At 34.7% G+C, this 20,544-nt stretch overlaps 1 long non-coding RNA gene across 1 annotated transcript; it reads left to right on the top strand.

Annotated features, from left to right (window-relative positions):
* The first annotated feature begins 14,665 nt into the window (after window positions 1-14,665).
* Window positions 14,666-17,808, top strand: LOC148783868 (uncharacterized). Its single transcript, XR_016056064.1, has 2 exons — window positions 14,666-15,789; window positions 16,805-17,808. It is a non-coding gene; the product is annotated as an uncharacterized LOC148783868 (long non-coding RNA).
* Window positions 17,809-20,544: the final 2,736 nt, after the last annotated feature.

Below are 20,544 nucleotides of genomic sequence, written 5' to 3'. Positions count from 1 at the left end.
CAACGGTCTCATTGTTTTCTTGTTTTTGTTTTTCTTGACATTTTCTTCCTTGTTTTTCTTTCTTTAGCTTTTGATATTTTCTTTTTATATGTCTTGGTTTGCCACAATGGTAGCAATTTGTTCCCTTTCTAGATTTGGACCTATCTCTTGATCCTTCACGATTGTTAGGGTTCCTACTTGTAATTCTCCCTCTATTTTATGTGACAAGAACCTGTGATCGAGAGAAATCCAAGTATTTTCTTCTTGTTTCCTCATTCAATAAACTAATTGTAATTCATTGTTACTTTTCCATGTGGTGCAGAGTTGCTAAGAGATACCACTTATGTCTCCTAGGTATTAGTTAATGAACTGAGGAGCAATAAGGCCAGTAACTCGTCATCCAACACTATCTTTATGGAATCAAGTTGATTGACTATGCTTTGCACCTCATTTAAATGCTCTGCAATTGATGCACCTTCTTTGAACTTCAAATTAACTAGTTTTCAGATTAAGAAAGCTTTATTGCCGGCTGTTTTTTTTCATAAAGCCTTCCAATTTCTTCCATAGAGAGTGCCAAAGTTTTATTTGACACGTGATGAAATTCATTATCATCTAACCATTGTTGAATGCATCCAATGGCTTTCCAATTTAGCTTCTTTCACTCATCATCTGTCATCTCCGTTGGTTTGGTTTCCTCAACCTCAAGGGAAACATATAAATCTTAGTAATAAAGAGCATCCTCTATCTTAGACTTCCAAATCTACCAATTTTTTTCATTCAGGTTAATCATCTGCTTGTGTTTGCTTCCATGATTTACACTTATTTTTTTCTTTTTTCTTGTCAGAAAAAAAAAAGATCTATAACCATACCACTTGTTGGGAAGCATTCTTTCTTGTCTATGTGTGAAGCAAAGAAAAAATACCAAACCTCCAACAAATAAAAATATAAAACTTTGCAGAAAATCAGAAACAAATCAAACACAAAGATTTACATAGAAAACCCTTCAAAGAAGGGAAAAATCACGGAACACCATAGATGAAATCCACTATGCAAAAAATAATTACAATAATTCTTTTTCAAATTAACTGACCGTAACATGAAGATTAAGAACAAGAAAAAAGAGAAAAATATAAGGTTACCTTGTGGGAACTATTTCATCTTCCTCCCATTCTCAAAAGAATAACTTATTTCCAACCTTCTTTAAAGAACGCTAGCTTAAATCATTTAGGATGCTCTAAATCTTTTGAGATTTTTCAAAGAAAAATCAGCTATAAATTTTTTGCACATCAAAAAACCATGGAGAGAGAAACACATAACTTTAACTTCTATCTATAATTAGTTTAGGTTCACCTCTCTCTAAAAATTAAGAAAGGCTCTTTTATAAGAAATCAATATATTTTTCTTTCCTAAAAAAATAGGCCCCAACCTCATGGGTCTAGAAGTCCACGAACTTTCAGAAAAGTATGTAACATCTCTCTCTCTCTCTCTCATGTTAACAGAGTTGTCTCTCAAATCATCTCTCGACTGTGCTACCTCTCTCAGAGAATCATCCCTCTCAACCACCCAGGCAAACATTTATCTCTCCTCTCCTAAAACATCAAGTAACTCTCTCTCTTATGGGTGAAGCGAATTCTTGATGACGAGGTAATCTCTCTCCTAGAGTGAAGAAAACACCTCTTGAAACTACCGTCCACTGGTTCATGGCCCTGCCCAAGCCCAACTATAGTACTCCCTTTCTCTTCACTTACTCTCCTCCTCACATTCTCTCTTCTCCTCCCTCTTACTGCCCCCCCTCTCTCTCTACCCCTGCACCGCCATGCCCCAAATTTTATGTGGCTTTTAAAAGCCTTATAAGTGTGTAATAAACATTTGTTATAGTGGAACATAAACTCAATGGGAGTATGGTCCCTCGTGAATCATACTAAAGCGATCGATATTTGTTGATACCAGACTGTGCTTGACGATCTAGGCCAGTTGGTTGGAAAAAATCCAAGTTACCTGGGCATAGAGAATAAACCGAGAAGGATTCTGGGTTATCCCTTAATGAGGTCAGAGCTTATGCTTGGATGAGTAAGCCGAGGGACTGTGCGACCCTTGTGTGTGATGGTGGGCCTACAGAGACGGGGGCCAAAACCTTATCCATGATCCATCACACGACATGCAAATCGATAGATCATTCAGGAAATTCAGAAATCCACTTTTAGGGTGAAGCGTATGCATGTACGAGAGATAAACATATGCACCATAGAGCTGTAGTCTCATCAGGTCGTGGTGACCTTGACTCGTTTCTAGGGGAGGACCTGAAATCTATAGACTAGGATTGCGACCCTTTGGCTCATCGGCTAGACTTTGGTGACCCGCTAATGAGCCCCTGCTTGGATTGTGGGTCATGGGAAACACTGGATTGGTCTGATAAAGCAAGTGTGTTCCATAGTCCACAGTTGAAGGTGAAATACTCCCATGATTGCTAATTCAATTTCTAAACCATATGGATCCATTTTCATCAAATTAATTTAATTATGTTTGTCTTATAATAGAAATTATTTTAGAATTATTATTTGAATTTTTTTTATGAGTCTTTTGATATTTTATTTATAATTTTTGGACTTATAAAAATAAAGATATTGATTTTACAAAAGTATAAAATTCAAATAATATTTTAGAAATTAACTTGTTAATTCTAATATTACATAAAAACATCATGGGGCCCCATAGTGTACATGGGCCCACCATGTATCAAGTGGGTGGAGCCCATACGTACCACACATGGGTGGCTCGTCCCACCTCTTGGTTGTTTGCTTTGTGATCAAGTTATCTCAAAGGTTTTGGAAAGTTTATCTGGTAGCATATGGTCAAATAAGATATGGAATATATTGACCATATCTTATCTAAAATTTGAAAGTGAATATTGACTTGATATATCTTTGGAATATTTTGTGATAAGATTATGCTATTGAATAAAAATCCTAATATTTTAAATAGATATAACTTAGCTATTTTCATATGATGGAAAAATGGTTAAGGAAATGGGAATAATGGTCCATGCACCTTCCATAATGTTGATGACCCATCTATGGAATGGATGGCTAAGATCTCTCACCCCACAAGTCACCCTGATCAATGATCCGTATCCAATCTCAAGAAAAGAAACAAACTGTGAGAAACCCTAAACCTAATTTTGCACTATAAATAGGGGTGTACCCCCTCTTATTCTCTAAAACTTTATCTCTCTCGCATAACTCTCTCTCTCCTCTCTCTCCCATAAGGGCACGCCCCACACTCTCTCCTCTAGGTCTCTCTCTCCAACTTTCTCTCTCTAACCTTCTCTCTCCTAAGCCCACAGAAGGGCACGCTGCGACCTATGTATCCCACTCTCTCTCTCTCTTGTCCAAAAATACTAATGGTTAGGAAATTAGGGTTAAGCCAATAATATTTTGGGGGTTAGAGTTTTGTAAAGATTTAAGTGTGCATACTCAGTTTGGCCGAAATTAGCTTTCTCGATTCGAGATTGAAGCTAAACCGTTGATCCCGCATCATCGGATGATGGTGACTCGGTGTGAGGTGTAATAAGCTCGGTTGAGGTAATCTCCGGCATCCTCTAATTTTGTTTCTTGCAATTTTATCTTTATATTCTCAAGCATAATATAGATTGTTTGAATGGCATCAAGTTGTTAAAAGTTTTTGTTTTATTGTTAAGTTGCTTTTATTTTGATTTATTTGTCATTGTAATTGAGACCACATGTAAGTGAATTTTTTTACCAAAATAAAGGGGTGAAATAAAAAATAATACTTATATTCCCCGATAAAAAGGTCACATAGATCTTTCTTTCATTGGTATCAGAACTAGTTTACTTGATTGACAGTAGGAGTCTTTTCTTATTTTTGCTTGAGAATAAAAAGGATATGGCTGCTTGTACCTTCATCTCAGAGATCCTGAAAACCGAAAGGTTTGATGAGACCAACTATGCTTCCTGAAAAAGTAAGATTCCATATGTGCTCTATGAGGAAAACTTGCATGAGGTACTCTATGAGTACTGTCCTCGTTGTCCAACTAACGACTTATCTCAAGAAACTAAAGATGAGTACACCAGTTGGAAGAGGAGGTATAAAGTACTAAACTTGAGAGATAGTATGCTAAACTTTCTCTCATGAAGTAAACCATGGCATTGAGGAAGTATAATGAGTTAAAGATGACAGAAAGTACCAATTTTACAGCTTATGTGCACGTCTTTCGTGCGCTAGTCAGAGAGTTAGAAGACACAAGCATGAAACCCAATAAAAACCTCACTTTCTCTTTCCTCTCCCACCTCCCCTCTTTCTCTCTCTGCTCTCTTCCTTGAAAAACCTGGAACCCAACCCACTCGTAAGTAAATTTCATGGATTCGGAGTTAGCTCCGCCTCCTCCTCCTCTCTCTTTGGCCTATAGAACATGGGCTAAATAACACGAAGGTCCATCAAAGAAGCTCAGAAGATGACCTGAGGGTATTGAAGAGAAGAAGAAGGAATACCTGATTGAGAGGAAGATTTGAGAATAGTTCGAGAGCCATCAAGTTTAACAATGATAGAGGCGGTTTCGCTAGTCTTGGCGTAGAAAGAAGAAGAGGAGGTATTGGTCAAGGAGTAGTAGTAGATGGGGAGTACTTTTCGGATTCAATTTTTTTCCTCTCCCAAAAGTTGGAGAAGAGAGAGGAAAAAATTTAAATATGAAGAGAAAATGCTTTGTTCTAAAAAGAGGGTAAATTTATCTATTTTGCCCCTTAAAATGACATTTATGAACTGTAAAAGCCAAAAAAAAATTAGTGAACAGGTCCAATTTCTTATTAAAATAAATATAAAGGAGGTTGTTTTCTTAAAAAGCCCCTAATTTTATAGACTAGGAAAGATAGTATAGCTTGTTTGGATGCATCCATTAGCATTGATAGTACAGCTTGTTTGAATGAATTAATTAGCATTGTTAATTCATAAATACAATTAGTACTCATTATAAAGATTTACCATAGCTCTAAAAAGAAAGGGCAGATCCAAAAGGATATATATGGAAGTAGTGAGAAGGTATTGTGATTTATATTCTGACTGAAGGTATGACCATTGATAAAATAGAATGGCAGAACAAAGTTTATGTAACAGTTGGGTTAAGGCTCAGAAGATAATGATGATGATGTTGATATATATATATATATATATATATATATATATATATATATATACACCACTTGTGATGTATACCTTTAAAGTCCTTAACATTTGGACACTTAAATACCCTTGAATTGTAATATGGAAATTTTCAAGTAGGGGCATTTTTTATCATTTAGAATGATATAATGGATATTTCTATAAGAAAGTATCATTAGTAGTTAAAAAACAATTAATGCATCTTGAAGGTGATGTCACACACCATGTTCGTGATGTCATTGTCCACTATTGTTAATAAATGCTTTTTTTTTTATTATAAATTTTATTTTACCCATGACTAATTACGTAAAATACCCTTAGACAAAAGTTAGTACATTATAAGATAAGGGTATCTAAATGTCCAAAAATGTTGAGCACTCTAACAAAACCCAAAAGTAAATGGTCTTATTATATAATTTTCCCAAATATAACACACGGCTCCGTTGCCAATAATAAAAAGGAAGAATCCATTAAAGTGTGGGGTTTGTATAAGGTGTCAACTTTATACTATTGAAGTGATGTGCACCTCAAAACTATGCCGAAAATGTAATTTCAGCATTGCAAAGTCTTCTTATGATATGAAAATTTATTGCTACCCCCAACTATGAAATTTAAAGTTCCCAAAATGGTGGCGATTAAGCAAATCTGAACACTTGAAAATGGACGTTTTAGATAATGCGTTAAAAGATGATCTATTTTTATAACAAAAATCAATTCCCCCCTGCCCCCCCTGAAAATAGAACAAAAAATCAATTCCCCCCTGCCCCCCCTTCTCTATCTATGAATTTCAAGGCCAAGATGATCAATTTGAGGGTCTTACAGCATAGGAAAACACCTTCTCAATGGATTTTTTGGGTGCACCTTACTTGTACGGTTGACACCTTATATAAACTTTTCCTTCATTAAATCACGTTTAAGAGTAGAACTATTCAATATTCCATTGGTTATTGTGGTATAATTTGAAGTAGCTCGTTGTATCTTGATTAAATTTCCTTCTCATGATCAAATTCCATTAAGCCACACATCATCATGCGTCAAGAATTTTTGTGAAATATATAAAATCATACCTGGCGTTGAATGTTATATAGTTGAAATGTTAGATAATAATTGATAAATTTCCCATGTATAACAACTTGATCGAGCCAACCCAGACTTGCCACCCTGACGAATCTTAACCCTGGCAGGTATGAGTATCCCAGAGTTGGGACTTGCCACCCTGACGAGTCTTAACCTGGGCTATGAATATCTTAGAGTTGGGTAATATGGCTTGGGGATCTTAAAAAAAATTCAAAAAATTATAAAAATCCAAAAATAAAAAGTTTATTTTTAATATGTTTTTTATTGTTTCCTATCATTTTGATAAAGATAGAAAAAGTGGTCAGGCCACCTTCTTTTTAGATTATTTCTAGAATACCCCCGTCCAAATTATTTGTTTCAAAATCCATTTTTCACAAAAAAAATTTGTGTTTTGTTTAATTCTACTTCAACTTTTTTTCTTATTTTTGGAAATCTGTGTTTCTTTATTTTTTAATACATTTTGGCTTGTCATGGGTCATGACTTGGCCTGACTTGGCCGAGTAACTCGTACTCAGCCGAATTACTAGGCTGGGGCATTGGCCGGCCGAGTCCCATCCCCAAGTCGTGTTTTTAATTAACTGAAATCGCCCAAGAAAAGGCATAAGCACGTGAAACTCACCAGTGAAAAACAAAAAAACACAATAAGTTATCAAAGTCACGAACCAAACTCGATCCAAACTTTTCTCATCAAAATAAATCTTCTCAATTTCTTTGGGTGAACAAGCACATGATTCTCACCTAAATTGAATGGTTGAGGTGAAAAGCTTTCAAACCCTTTCATGGATCCGTCGACCAATAGCTTAAAGCCTTAAACCGTAGGTTCAATCTCCACAATTTTCTCACTCTAAGCTCCTTGTAATCGGCGTTCTTCGTAGTAGGTGCCATACCATACCAGTTATGGCTGGAATAGGTTGGGACGAAGTTCAGAATCACAAGGCTTGGTGACTTCAGAACCATTTGGGCTAAGTGGGTCTTGGCCAATTGCCCTGTTGGATGAATAACTCCACTTGAGACAGAGACGAACAAGCAAAATGAGAAGAAAGGAAACACAGAGGGAGATGAGCACTGCTGTGGTGATCACTCCACGAGATTCGAACTTGCGACCTCGAGTGAGGAGGTCGGTTGCGAGATATTGCTGCTCCGGAGCCATTTTCAGAGAGCGAGAGAGAGAGAGAGAGAGAGAGAGAGAGGTAGATAGCTAGAGAGAGGGGGGAGGGGGTTTGGGAGAGATGAGGTAGCTTACTAGAATTCAATTTGTTCTGTAGTCCAGTGATGGACCTCTGTATCTGAACCCTCTGTGGCATGTAATTGAAAAGTTATTTTAACCTGAAGTATGGAGCGCACACGATATCATGCATAAAGAAAACGATAGCCTTCTTTGGGTGGACCATATTAAAAGAGAACTTCTCTATCCACGTGTCTTATATAGCTTGTGGACAATAGCAAGAGGCCCGTAGCCCACGGCCCAAAACAAAAAGTCCGGCTTGAGCCATAATCTGACATGACGACCTGGCTCGGTCTTCGGCCCAGCCCAAACTTTTTTGTTTTTATTTATTTTTCTTTTGTTCTTTTTTCATTTGTTATTGACCCGGCCCACCCTAACAGGGTAGGCGCGTCCTTGCACCGGTCCTACATGGACAACGGTTGCCTATCGGGATAATGGTACCAATGTCTCCTGGTATCATTGTCGACGATATTCGGAGTATCGAAAGGTGAAGAGTAAAGCATGGCATAAAAATATTTTACCGGCCTTCTCCAAATTGTCGGTGTTTTTTAACACAGGATGAAACAATATTCGTAGTGTATTGATGTTTGTTAATAGTAAATTTTGTCAAAGGCTACAATTTTTACGGAAGCCAACATTTGATGCTGTAGGCAATTTTTTTTTACTTTCATGATGTGGCACAATTGTCTTATTGTAAAGTTATAAGATAATACAATGTAATTTTTTGTATATTTTATTAATGAAAAACAAATAGAAGGCTTTCTACATCACTGATTTATCCATAATAATAATAATAATAATAAATTTATAATTGATGCCATCTTTTTTTTACAATGCAAAATAATAGTAATAATAATAATAAATTTGTCATTGGTGCCATCTCTTTTTTACAACGAACACTTGAGGTGAAATATTCTTATACTCCAATCATACAGTTCAGAAAGCGAAGGGATACCTTCCCCTGCATACGTCGACCTCACCATGATAGGATCAGCGAGCTAGCTGAGGCCGTGCAGATTCTGGCCTTTGATCAAAATATTTACAAGCGAATGAAGCAGCGTTCACTTTGAGTGACAGAAAGAGAAGGCAGGCAAAATTATAGGAAAGGACGTGGGTGCTGCGGAATGAGGACGACGACAATAAGAGAGGGGTCCAGTGGAGTAGTAGGGGGATCATCCTCACATGGATGAGGAGATGTTGAAGAAGAGAAAGGAGTAGAGCATTGTGACAGCAGTAACATCCTGGCGGTGGAAATGACGAGTGTTAGAAAGTGCGACTCGGACTGATTAATCGGTTTTTGGCTCAAGGCAATTACTCGAGTTTGAGTAACTCGGCCGATTAGAGTCGAGTACTGTAGCAAAAAAAAAAAAAAAAGTTAAAAAAATATGAAAGAATGGAAAAATATATAAGAAATATATGTTGAAAATGATGGTAAAAATATAATAAAAAAATAGATTTAAAAAATCAACTTGTAACTTAGGGTACTTTTGAAATGATCTAAAAATGATGGGAAAATGTAAAAATAAGTATTCACGGCCAAAATACTTCTCAATTTTTGCCAAAATAATAGTAAACAAAACAAAAATTATATATCTTAAATAAATTCCTTATTTTTTAGAAATTTTTATTGATTTTTTTATTTTATTTTTAATATCCGACACCCAACTGAAGAAAACTCAGGTTTCGCAAGGGCACGGGCCCGACAAACACCGGAAATGACAAAGGATATTTCGAAGGAAAATAAATTAAACAAACCTCGTGAAGAGAAAAGTATACAGCTAGAAAAATATAGGACTTGGTAACAAAATAGGCAAAACAAACTAGGGCCTTAGACAAATGAATCTATGGTTTTCAAAAATTAACGCCATGTAAAATGATTAAACCACTGGTTTAAAAATCGCCGAGATCCGAGTCCATTTTTTTTTTGGTTTTTTCTGAAAAAATCAACTGTAACTTTTTGTGTTCCTTTTTTTGGATGTGCCAGTACCATGCGCAATTTGGCCTTTTATGCCCTTTGTACCATACCATGTGGCCTTCTACAATACACCTTGTGCCTTGGTAATGTGGGGCAAATATTTTTTTGTCTATTGTACCCTCGTGTTAATAAAGTCCACAAGTAAACAATATGGTAAACTTCAACTGTGCGTTAATAAACAGAGCTTTTAACTGTGCCCTTCTGCTATAAAAATAAACCCCTAATTAGGTATTAGGTATTAAGCTTTTGGTATAGAGATTAAAAAGGAAAAAATGGCATTAGCTCGTAGGATATTAGAATAACAAAAAATAATATTAATACTAGTTTATTGACCATTAAAAAAATTACTAATTTATGGGATATTTTAAGAGAAAGAATAACACTAGCCTAAATCATTTTAAAATCCATTTTAAAATTGTTTTGTCAATTATCCCACAATGCAAGTATGATATTTATTTATTTTTTTAATTTTATTATAATGTAATTACAAATTTACGTTTCTAAATTCTATACTTTTGTAGATTTATTTATTTGTAAGGGTCACACCTTTGTTTTTTTAATCATATTTATTAAAATATTATAATTAATAATTATACATTGATAACCAAATCTTGTATTTTATTTATTTTTTTATTTATTTACATTATAAATTATATAATGTATTATTTTTATTATAGCTGTAAATAATTTTTTAAAACAATTAGATGATATATAAGATAAATTTTAAATTCATTCATACAGGGAAATAACATCTCAATATTCGCATGTTGATGCAAAAAAATAAAAGTTCTAAATGTAGTACCCCCATTTCTTATTTGATTCCTAAAAAGTAATATTTATAATGATTTTTAATAATTGTTTGGATTTTTTAAGACCGAATCCAACTGATTCGACTGATTCCCGATCCAAAACGATGATTCACCGATCCGTATGAGTTTTTTGAGTGCCCGATCTGGGGCACCGATCCATTTTTTAAACCACTAGATTAAACTAAGAAAATGAGTAAAAAAGAGAAGCATACCTCTCCAAACTCATCAGCATAGTATGAATTTAATAGAAACTTGTAGGTATTTATTGTGTAATATCTTCTTTCTTTTTCTATGTATCCGCATTAGGAAGGTACATTCATTCATACATAGTTTGTAACCCTATAAGTTAGGGCTTTGTACACAATTCTAGATACATAAAAATACAATTTCTCTGTTCACATGGTATCAGAGTGAGGTTGATCATCAGTCCAATAACTTTTTCTGGCAACCACAATTCCTTCATTTAAATCGTCACTCTGTCAAGAAACAACAGGTTTAGAGTGGTTTTCCCTTTAAGAAGAACAAAGCCGAGGAAGAAGATGCACATACCGAGAAGCTTCATATTCAGACGAGGATCTTTGTATCTAGGGGTGAGCAAAGAAAATTAGATATTCAAAGCAGATTTTAGAGCAATTTAAAGAGCGTGTTTTTTTTTGGTCGGTGGGTTCAGATATTTCAGAGACAGAGTAGGTTTTTGAAATAATGGGTTTAGAGCGGTTTTCCCCCTTTTTGTTAGGGGTGGTTTTAGTGGGGGTTTATGTAATGTTATGTTTCAATAGATGGTTTTGGGGCTCACAAAAGGATGGGTAGTGGGTTTGATCCATTAGGGATCATTTGGATACCTGTATTACCATTACGAGATAATCGATTAGAAGGAAATTTGACATTTCTTGCGTTAAGGTAGCATGTTGAATACGGAAAATAGAAAAGTGAGTGTTTATATTGTTCCAAAAATCCTCAAATCGATTACACTTAATAGGCTAAAAAATCGATGACATAGCCATGATTGGTCGTATAAATACCCACGGACCCGCCTTAAATATAAACTCCACCTCATTCGCTTGAGGTCCGCTTAAAAGCACCCTTCCTCTCTCGGTCCACTTAAAAACATTTCATTCGTCTCTCACAGGTTCTTTTGTGTTTTAACGACCTTGGAATTTTGGGGTTTTCAACGAGGGTCGTGGATGAAATGGCTACGTGGGGTCATTTTCTTTTGGTTTCAACGACCTTGGGCACATTATGGGGATTTCAACATGGGTGAATGAAATGGCTAAGTGGGGTAATCGACAACGCTTTATACCCAGTTTTGTTCTTGGATTAAAAAAATGTGGATTGGAATTGTAGGGGTGGCAATGGACCCAAATCCGGACTTAACTCGGAACCTAACATCCAGACTTGATCTGGGTCTGGGTATGGGTCAAGAATTGGATCCAGGTCAGGTCTAGGTCCAAATGTTGAACCCGAACAATATTCGAGTCTGCATTTGGATCCATGTGAAGCTGACCCGTACCCGACCCAAATGGTGCTATTATATAATATTTTAATAATATTTAACTAATATTTAAATAAATATATATATATATATTTAGTTATACTATTTAAATAATAGATGTGTATATTCAATATAACATTTAAATATATTTAAATATATATTTTTTATTTTTTAGTCGAGTCCAATCATGTCTTGTCTGGTTCGGGTCCCTTTTTCTTCTTCTTCTTTTTTCAGGTCTAATTTGGGTCCAGCCGAACCCAAACCCAACCCAACCCGTTGCCACCCCTGTGGGATTTGTATGAATTGATATTTTATCTTAAAACAGAAAAGTATTAAGAATCATTCAAAAAAATCATATTATTATAGGTAAAATTTATGTAATATTTGCAACCCAAAATGACGGTACTATATTTCTCAAATTTCTTCTAGATGTAGCCAAACAGTAGCATCGTACCTCACAGGATGTATTCAATACTGTCCAAACAACAATAATTCATTTCTAGGTAATATATTATTTCAGTAATGTATTTCACAGATAATATATTGCTGTGTACCCAAACGGCCCTTAATGGAAAGGGTTTCAAGTAAGAGATGATCGTTTGTTATCTGCAAATGATTTATAATACCATGAATTGATCAATTGTTGTGCATGGGTCAAATCCCCTATTGCACACATCAACATATTTGCAAACACTTCATGCTATTATAAACTATTTGTAAACAGCAGACCGTCGTCTCTATTATGCACGAAAGCTCTAAACCCGATGGGTTGATTATCGGCAAATAATGTATGAGAAAAAAGAATCGACAAAAACAAGCAACAAGCAAGAAAAAATAAAGTAGGAAAGAAATAACAGAAAAAGAGAACATCAAAATTTACGTAGTTTGTCACATATCTGTGACTACATCCACGGGTATAACAAACTGAAATCCATTATACACAGTGGTTTAAAAAATGGATCGGTGCCCCGGATTGGCCACCCCAAAAACCCATACGTATCGGTGAATCGACGATCCCGATCAGGAATCGGCCGAATCGATTGGATTAAGCCTTATAAAATATTCAAAAAAATTATTAAAATTCATTATAAATATTGTTTTTTAGGAATCCAATAAAAAATTGGGGTACTACATTATTGACTTTCATTTTTTTCATCAATATACGAATATTGAGATGTTCTTTCTATGTATGAACTTATTTTAACCATTAAATTTACATCATACAAAAGAAAAATCGTGGAACTATCATGGATAAAGTATATAATCATACATCGACTGCAATAAGGAATGGTTTAAATTGATGAAAAAATGACCACCAAAATATCGAATTGGTGGAGAACCCTAATCGTTTAAAAAAAAACCCAAATTATTGCAACTTAACTGACTATAATCCAAAATTATTACAAATTAACTAACTAAATATTATATATTGAAATTAAATTTGTTGGTTTACATTTTATAATTATTTTATTATACAAATAATAACAAATTCAAAATATGTTATAACATAATCTAATGTAAAATATACTAGTGACAACTGTAAGAAAAATACTACATTATATAATTTATAATACAAATAAATTAATAAACATAATAAAAGATTTGGTTATCAATGTAGAAATTATTAGAATGCATACCATTTTTTGAAATGGCCTCATTTTATGAACTGTATCTTTAAATTAATATTCCTAAAGATATGTTAAAGACCACCATGTTATAAAATAAAAACTATAATTAGACCATTTATTCCCAGGTAAAAAAAAAAAATCTAACAATAGGTATTCATAGATGAGAGAGAGAGAGAAAAGAGCTAACATGCTCCGAGGCTATATTGTGTTACCTTTACATATCTAATTAAAGAAATGTTTGACGTATTACCTTTACATATCTAATTTAAGAAATGTTTATCGTATTATCTCTTTTTTTTTTTTTTTAAGAAATGTTTATCGTATCATCTTTTTTTTGTTTTTTTTTAACAAGAACCTTTTTTTTTTGCAACAAGAAATACTTGTTGTATTACCTTTTTTTTTTATATATATAAGAACATTTTATTTTTTTTGACAACAGTTTTTTATTATCTTTTATTTTTTTGACAAAAACCTTTTATTTTTTTTGACAAAAAAAAAAAATTTGACAAGAAAAGAAATTGATAAGAACCTTTCATTTTTTTTTTGACAATAACTTTTTATTACCTTTTAATTTTTTTGACAAAAACCTTTTATTTTTTTTAACAAGAAAAAAAAATTTGACAAGATAAGAAAAATGACAATAACTTTTTATTACCTTTTATTTTTTTTGACAAAAACCTTTTAGTTTTTTTAACAAGAAAATTTTTTTTGACAAGATAAGAAAAAAAAAATTACCAAAATTCGAACAGCGACCTCTAACCGGTACACCACATGGCACTATGTGATGTAACCAAACCAAATAAAATATGATATTATATCATCTTTTCATGTTACGAATTTTCTTCACAATATCCCACATTAAAAAGGTGGAAGTAGACAGATGTGAATAAATACTTCCTTGTACTACGAACGCGTATCACGTGCGAACCAATGTAGAAGCTAAAGGCCCTTAGTTAGGGACACATGGTGAGGTGTGGACCCTAGGTTCTTTGATAAATTTTAACCCATATACACGTCATGCAACGCAATTAATGACGTGCGAGTTTACCTTAAGTCATGCCACGCGATTAATGATGTCATGTAGCGAGTTTACTGTACACACGTCATAATGATGTCATGTAGCGATTTTACTGTATAGAATCGTCGGTTCTCCTTTAAAACGCGCGATCCAGCGTGTTTTAGCAGAATTGATATGAAGGGACCGATTCCCGTGCTGACAGGGGCGAGTCCGTTGCCACTCGCCAATTTTTTAATCGCTGATTATACCAATCAAAGTTACATCATAGATTTTAGGATACCTTCTTTTTTACTTTTTTTTTTCTACTTCAAGCAACCATTACCATTACCCACAATACCAGATAGAGACGCGAGAGTTACTTCTTTTTTTTTACTTCTGGCAATCATTACCATTACTAACAATACCAAATAGAGACGCCAGAGTTACTTTTTTTTTTTTACTTTTGGCAATCATTATCATTATCAACAATACCAGATAGAGACGCGAGAGTAATGATAAATTGACTTTCTCTCTAACTAAAAGGAAAAACCACCCAAAATCTCTTTTAAAAACCACTTCTCTACAAGAAACAAACCTCTCAATCTTCCGATTCTACATGTTTCTTTCCATAAGAAGCTCACATCTTATGTATAGAAGGCCCTCTCAATCTTTAGATTCTACATGTTTCTTTCCATATGAAACTCTCTCCTCTCTAAGACGAACCTTGCATCTTATGTAAGGAGGCCTTGCCCCCCTCTCTCTCTCTAGAGGAAACCACCCTTTCTATACAATGACCTAAATAAAGCGTAAAAATTCTCTGCACTTTCATCTCATACACGCATCTCATATATATAAGATTGAGCAATGATGCAATGTAGCAGATTACGAATCCACACTAATAGAAAACTTCCTATAGGTATATATATATCTCAAAAACCTTTTTATTTTATTTATGAAACTTATCAATATCAATTTCAATTCTACATAATATAGGATTTCTTTATACGGATGATTTTGGATTGCATCAAATCTATCAGTCTCTTACTTGAAACCCTTTTTATTAGGATCAAACGCTCTACCCATCCTTTGTGTGAGCCCCAAACCCATTTATTAAAACATAACACTACATAAACCACCACCAAAACCAGCCCTAAAAAAAAGGGCAGTGGGGGGGGCACCTGTTATTTCTAAAACCTACAATGTCTCTGAAATAAAAGGGAAGGGGGAGGGGGGGGGGGGGGGGGCACCTGTTATTTCTAAAACCTACTATGTCTCTGAAATATCGATAAAAAAAAAAAAACATGCTCTGAAATTATGTCTCTGGAATATCGACCAAAAAAAAAAAAAAAACATGCTCTGAAATGCACTCTGAATCTCTGATTTTCTTCGCTGAGCTCTAGATCCGAAGATCCTCGTCCGAATTTGAAGCTTCTTGGTATGTGCATCTTCTTCCTCAGCTCTGTCTTCTTAAAAGGAAAACCGCTCTAAACTCGTTGTTTCTTGAAACCTACTCTGTCTTTGAAATATCTGTAACCACCAACCAAAAAAAAAAAGAATGCTTTGAAATCCGCTCTGAATTTCAGATCTTCTTCGCTCACCTTTAGATCCCAAGCTTCTAGTCCGAATCTGAAGCTTCTCGGCCTGTGCATTTTCTTCCTCCGCTCTGTTCTTCATCTCTTTTCCCTCTCTACTTTTTTTTTCCCTTTCTATTGGATCTTGCTATCTTCTTCTTTTTTTTTTATGGGTGCAGTTTGCATATCCGTAGGGCTAGAGGTAAGGTGTATCTTCAAATTTTATCATGTATGTAATTTTGATCTATAATGTTTTTAGGATTATCTCAAAATCTATTTTTATATCTACTTATAAAATTTTATCTTTAAAAAATGGTTAAAATCCGGTAGATCTATAAACATACAAAAATATTGAAAATAGACGGTGTAAATAATATATTGTAAAATGCACTATTTTTTATATTTAAAATCTTTTTATTTTTCATAGTCATAATCTCGATGTCGAGACGATCAATTAAAGGGTTCTGCAACATTAAAACTAGCTTTTTCGATGGATTTTTGAAAGGCATCTATAGTTCTACAGTATAAGGTAGCATCTTTATATAAACTTTTTCCTTCTTTTATTTGTCTCATCCACTTTTAGTTGCTACATGTAGCCCCTTTTTTTCCCACAGAGGTGGAGTGGTAGTAATCTTTTATAAAGTGAAGGAACTTTATAGAGTGACGGATCACCCTTGGTGCTCTGACAGCCTATCTTGTTGTTAGTAACATATTATCTTGGTGTTCTGACAGCCTATCTTGTTGTTATAGAGTGACGGACCACCCTTGGTGTTCTGATAACCCGTTGTTTCTTAAACCCACTATGTCTCTGAAATATTGACCAAAAAAAAAAGCTATGAAATCCACTCTGAATCTCTGATTTTCTTTGCCAACCTCTAGATCGGAAGATCCTCGTCCGAATTTGAAGCTTCTTGGTATGTATATCTTCTTCCTCGGCTCTGTTCTTCTTAAAGGGAAACCCACTCTAAACTCGTTGTTTCTATTTTATCATGGTATATAATTTTGATCTTAAATATTTTTAGGATTATCTCAAAATCTATTTTTATATCTAATTATAAAATTTTAAATTTTAAAAATAGTTAAAATCAAGTAGATCTATAAACATATGAAAATCTTGAAAATGATCGGCGTAGATAATATATTGTAAGATGCACTATTTTTTAGACTTAAAATCTTTTTATCTTTCTTAGTCATACATCTCGATGTCGAGATGATCAATCAAAGGGCTTTTCAACATTAAAACTACCTTTTCCGATGGATTTTTGAGAGGCATCTATAATTCTACATTATAAGGTAACATCCTTATATAAACTTTTTCCTTCTTTTATTTGTCTCATCCTCTTTTAGTTGCTACATGTACCCCTTTTTTTTCCGAGAAAGGTGGAGTGGTAGTAATCTTTTATAAGCGAAGGAACTTTATAGAGTGACGGACCACCCTTGGTGTTCTGACAGCTTATCTTGTTGTTAGTAACATATTTTTTTTTTTGTTAAAAAAATAAAAGAAAAAAGGAGACATAAACTGCAGAGTCAAATCAGTCTCGATCTATCTTCCATGAATATTAAAACTCAAGCAATTAGCGTAACACCATCGGCTATTGGTACTACTTCTTCATCGATCACTCTTACAATGAAACAACTTCAATGTTTGCTCTCACAATCCCAATTGCACAAAGAATCCGCATCTGCCTTTTTAGGTAATACTGTTTCAACTTCATGGTTAATAGACTCTGGTGCTTCTAGCCCATATGATAACTGTCCGGACACTTATTTCTAGTGCATTTGTACGACAATTGCCTTTATATCAATTAAATGTAAAAAAATGCATTTATGAGTGGTGACCTTGACGATGAAGTATATATGAAGTTACTTCTTGAAGTTACAGATTTTCGGAATAGGGTATGTAGGCTTCAATGTGTCCTGTATGGACTCAAACAAGCATCTCTTGCTTAGTTTCAAAATTTTCATAATGCCGTCGTGTCAGTATGATTTCGATAGAGCCATCATGATCCATTACTATTTGTGTCTGATACTTCTACTGACCAAGCACTTATGTTACTTTATGTAGATGATACGATAATATCTGGTGATGATTAGGGCACTATTCAAAAAATCAAACGAAAACTCAATCAAATATTTGAAATCAAAGACTGAGGGCTCTTACGCTACTTTCTTGGCTTAAACGTTGCTTATTCTCCTCTTGGTTATCTGTTATCTCAACACAAGTACGCCTAAGAAATTGTCTCCCAAGCTCGCTTCATGGATGATACTAAGAGAGTTGACACTCCTACTAAATTGAATGTCAAACTTCGGGCAATAAATGGTGACCTACTTCTAGATCCAACCTTTTACTATCAATTTCTTGGAAAATTGATATATTTAACAATTTCTCGTCCCAGTATTGTTTATGTTGTACATCTAGTTAGCCAATTCCTAACTGCCCCTCGATTCGTTCAATCAGTTGCAATCTTTCGCATCATTCGTTATGTTAGGAATACTAAACAACATGTTTTGTTTTTCTCTTCTTCTTCCTCACTTAAACTGCAGGTATACACAAACTCGGATTTTGCAGGGAATCCAGGTGATTGCAAATCAATTACAAGATTTTGCATTTTTCTTGGTGACTCTCTTTTGTCCTGAAAAAGTAAGAAACAAAAACGTATTGCCCTATCTAAAACAGAAGCCGAATATAGAACCATGACCAAAACTACAACTGAAATTGTTTGGCTTCAATGGTTACTTGCATACATGGGTGTTATTGTTGCTACTCCCACACCACTTTATTGTAACAATAAGAGCGCCATCTACATTTTCAAAAATCTAAAGTTTTTTTAATGCACCAAGCATATTAAAGTTGATTGTCACCTTGTCCGGCAAGAATTCTTGGCAGGCACACTTTCTCTTTCTTATATTGCCTCCTCTGAGCAGCTGGCTGACTTCTTCACCAAAACACATACTGCAACTCAATACTCTCGGTTTCCCTCCAAACTCTCCATGATTTCAGCCAAACCATCTCGAGTTTGAGAGGGAGTGTGAATTAATAGAAACTTGTATGTATTTATTGTGTAATATCTTCTTTCCTTTTCTATGTACCCACATTAGGAAGGTGCATTCATTCATACACGGTGTGTAACCCTATAAGTTGAGGCCCTGTACACAATTCTAGATACAGAAAAATACAATTTATCTGTTCACAAATAAAACCCAAAACGAAGGGAAGCCAAATTAGATGGAATGAACTTATGTGAGTCTAGTCGAAACCCAAAGAAGGAGCTACAAGCTGAACCGATGTCAAAGAACTACTGAGATTATATGACTTGAGATCAGTTTAATCAAAATCAAAATGGAATGGTTAATCGGACATGGGACCTGAAGCAGTTCAACTGGCCTAATCAGACAACTCCTGGGCAATAAAAAAAGTGTTAAAAAATAAAAAATAAAAAATTTAAAGCAATATATTATAAAATATGAAAAGTATATTTTAAGCATGATTAAACAAAACACATCCAAATGAAGTTGAAAATTACTGAAAAAATGGATTTTAAATAAGCGATTTGTACACAGGGGTGTTTTTAGAATTTTCTAAACAAGATGGGAAAATGTAAAAATAAGTATTAGTGACCAAAAAAATTTTAATCTTTGCCAAAATGATGGAAAACATTAAAAAATACATTACAAACAAAATCCTTTATTTTCTGGGATTTTATATAATTTTTATTTTAATTTCCTTAAAAATACCTAGCCGGAACCAAAACCGGCCAAAACTGGACTTGACCCGTGGTCGATTTCGATTAACAGGGCGGTTAGAATTTGAACCACCCCATTTTTCCAACGATGCGTGAGATACAACATAAGAAGTACTATGAGTTGAATATATGACGATGCAACTGGTTGGGCCAAATTTCTCGTCGTCCTGGGTTGGCCTGATATGGGTGTCCCGGAACACTGCACAACATTCGAATCTGCACACTAAAAATGGCCTTCGGGGTATACCTTTTGGGATCTCCTCCTATTGGTAGATTGGGAAATCTAGCCTAGGGGTTAGAGTAATAGAGAAGAAGAAGAAAAGACAAAGAAGAATGAGAAGAATAAGAGTGAATTGATAGGGAGTTCAATTTAGAGAGAAGAAGAAGATGATGAGATGGAAGATGAGAAAGAGGATAAACCGAGAATCGGGCAGCCTCCCTGCGTAGAATCTCCTAAGAGATGTTACCGGAGACAGGGGAAAGCATCAAGTTCAAAACCTTAGTACTCGGAGGATTGGGAAAGTAGAGTTACAAGACTATATCACTAACCCAAAGAGCCGCCTAAAAGTGATCCAGTGAGGGAAGAGAAGAGAGTGAGAGAAAAAGATATGAAAAATCTCTCACTGCTCAAACGCTATATGACCCAGTTGTTAGAGTAACGTAAGGGTTAGACCTCTAAGAAAAGCTAGCTCAAGAAGGCCCAGAATTGAGTGTTCAAGGGTGAAATGAGGTAAAGGATGTAAAAGAAGATGGACTCGCTTATGTTGTGGGTCCGAGTACCTCAAGATGTGCGGGGAAGGTAAGAAGGTAGAATGCAGAGGAAAAGTAATGGACCTGCTTTTTAGGTGTGGGTCCGAGCTCAATAGGACAAGAGGG

The sequence above is a fragment of the Amborella trichopoda genome, chromosome 1 (genome assembly GCF_054954075.1).
Source record: "Amborella trichopoda isolate Santa Cruz 75 chromosome 1, AtrichopodaSantaCruz75HAP2 v2.0, whole genome shotgun sequence".
In the NCBI taxonomy this organism is placed as follows: domain Eukaryota; kingdom Viridiplantae; phylum Streptophyta; class Magnoliopsida; order Amborellales; family Amborellaceae; genus Amborella; species Amborella trichopoda.
Note: the sequence above shows the minus strand (reverse complement) of the source record. Positions and strands in the feature narration are given on the sequence as shown.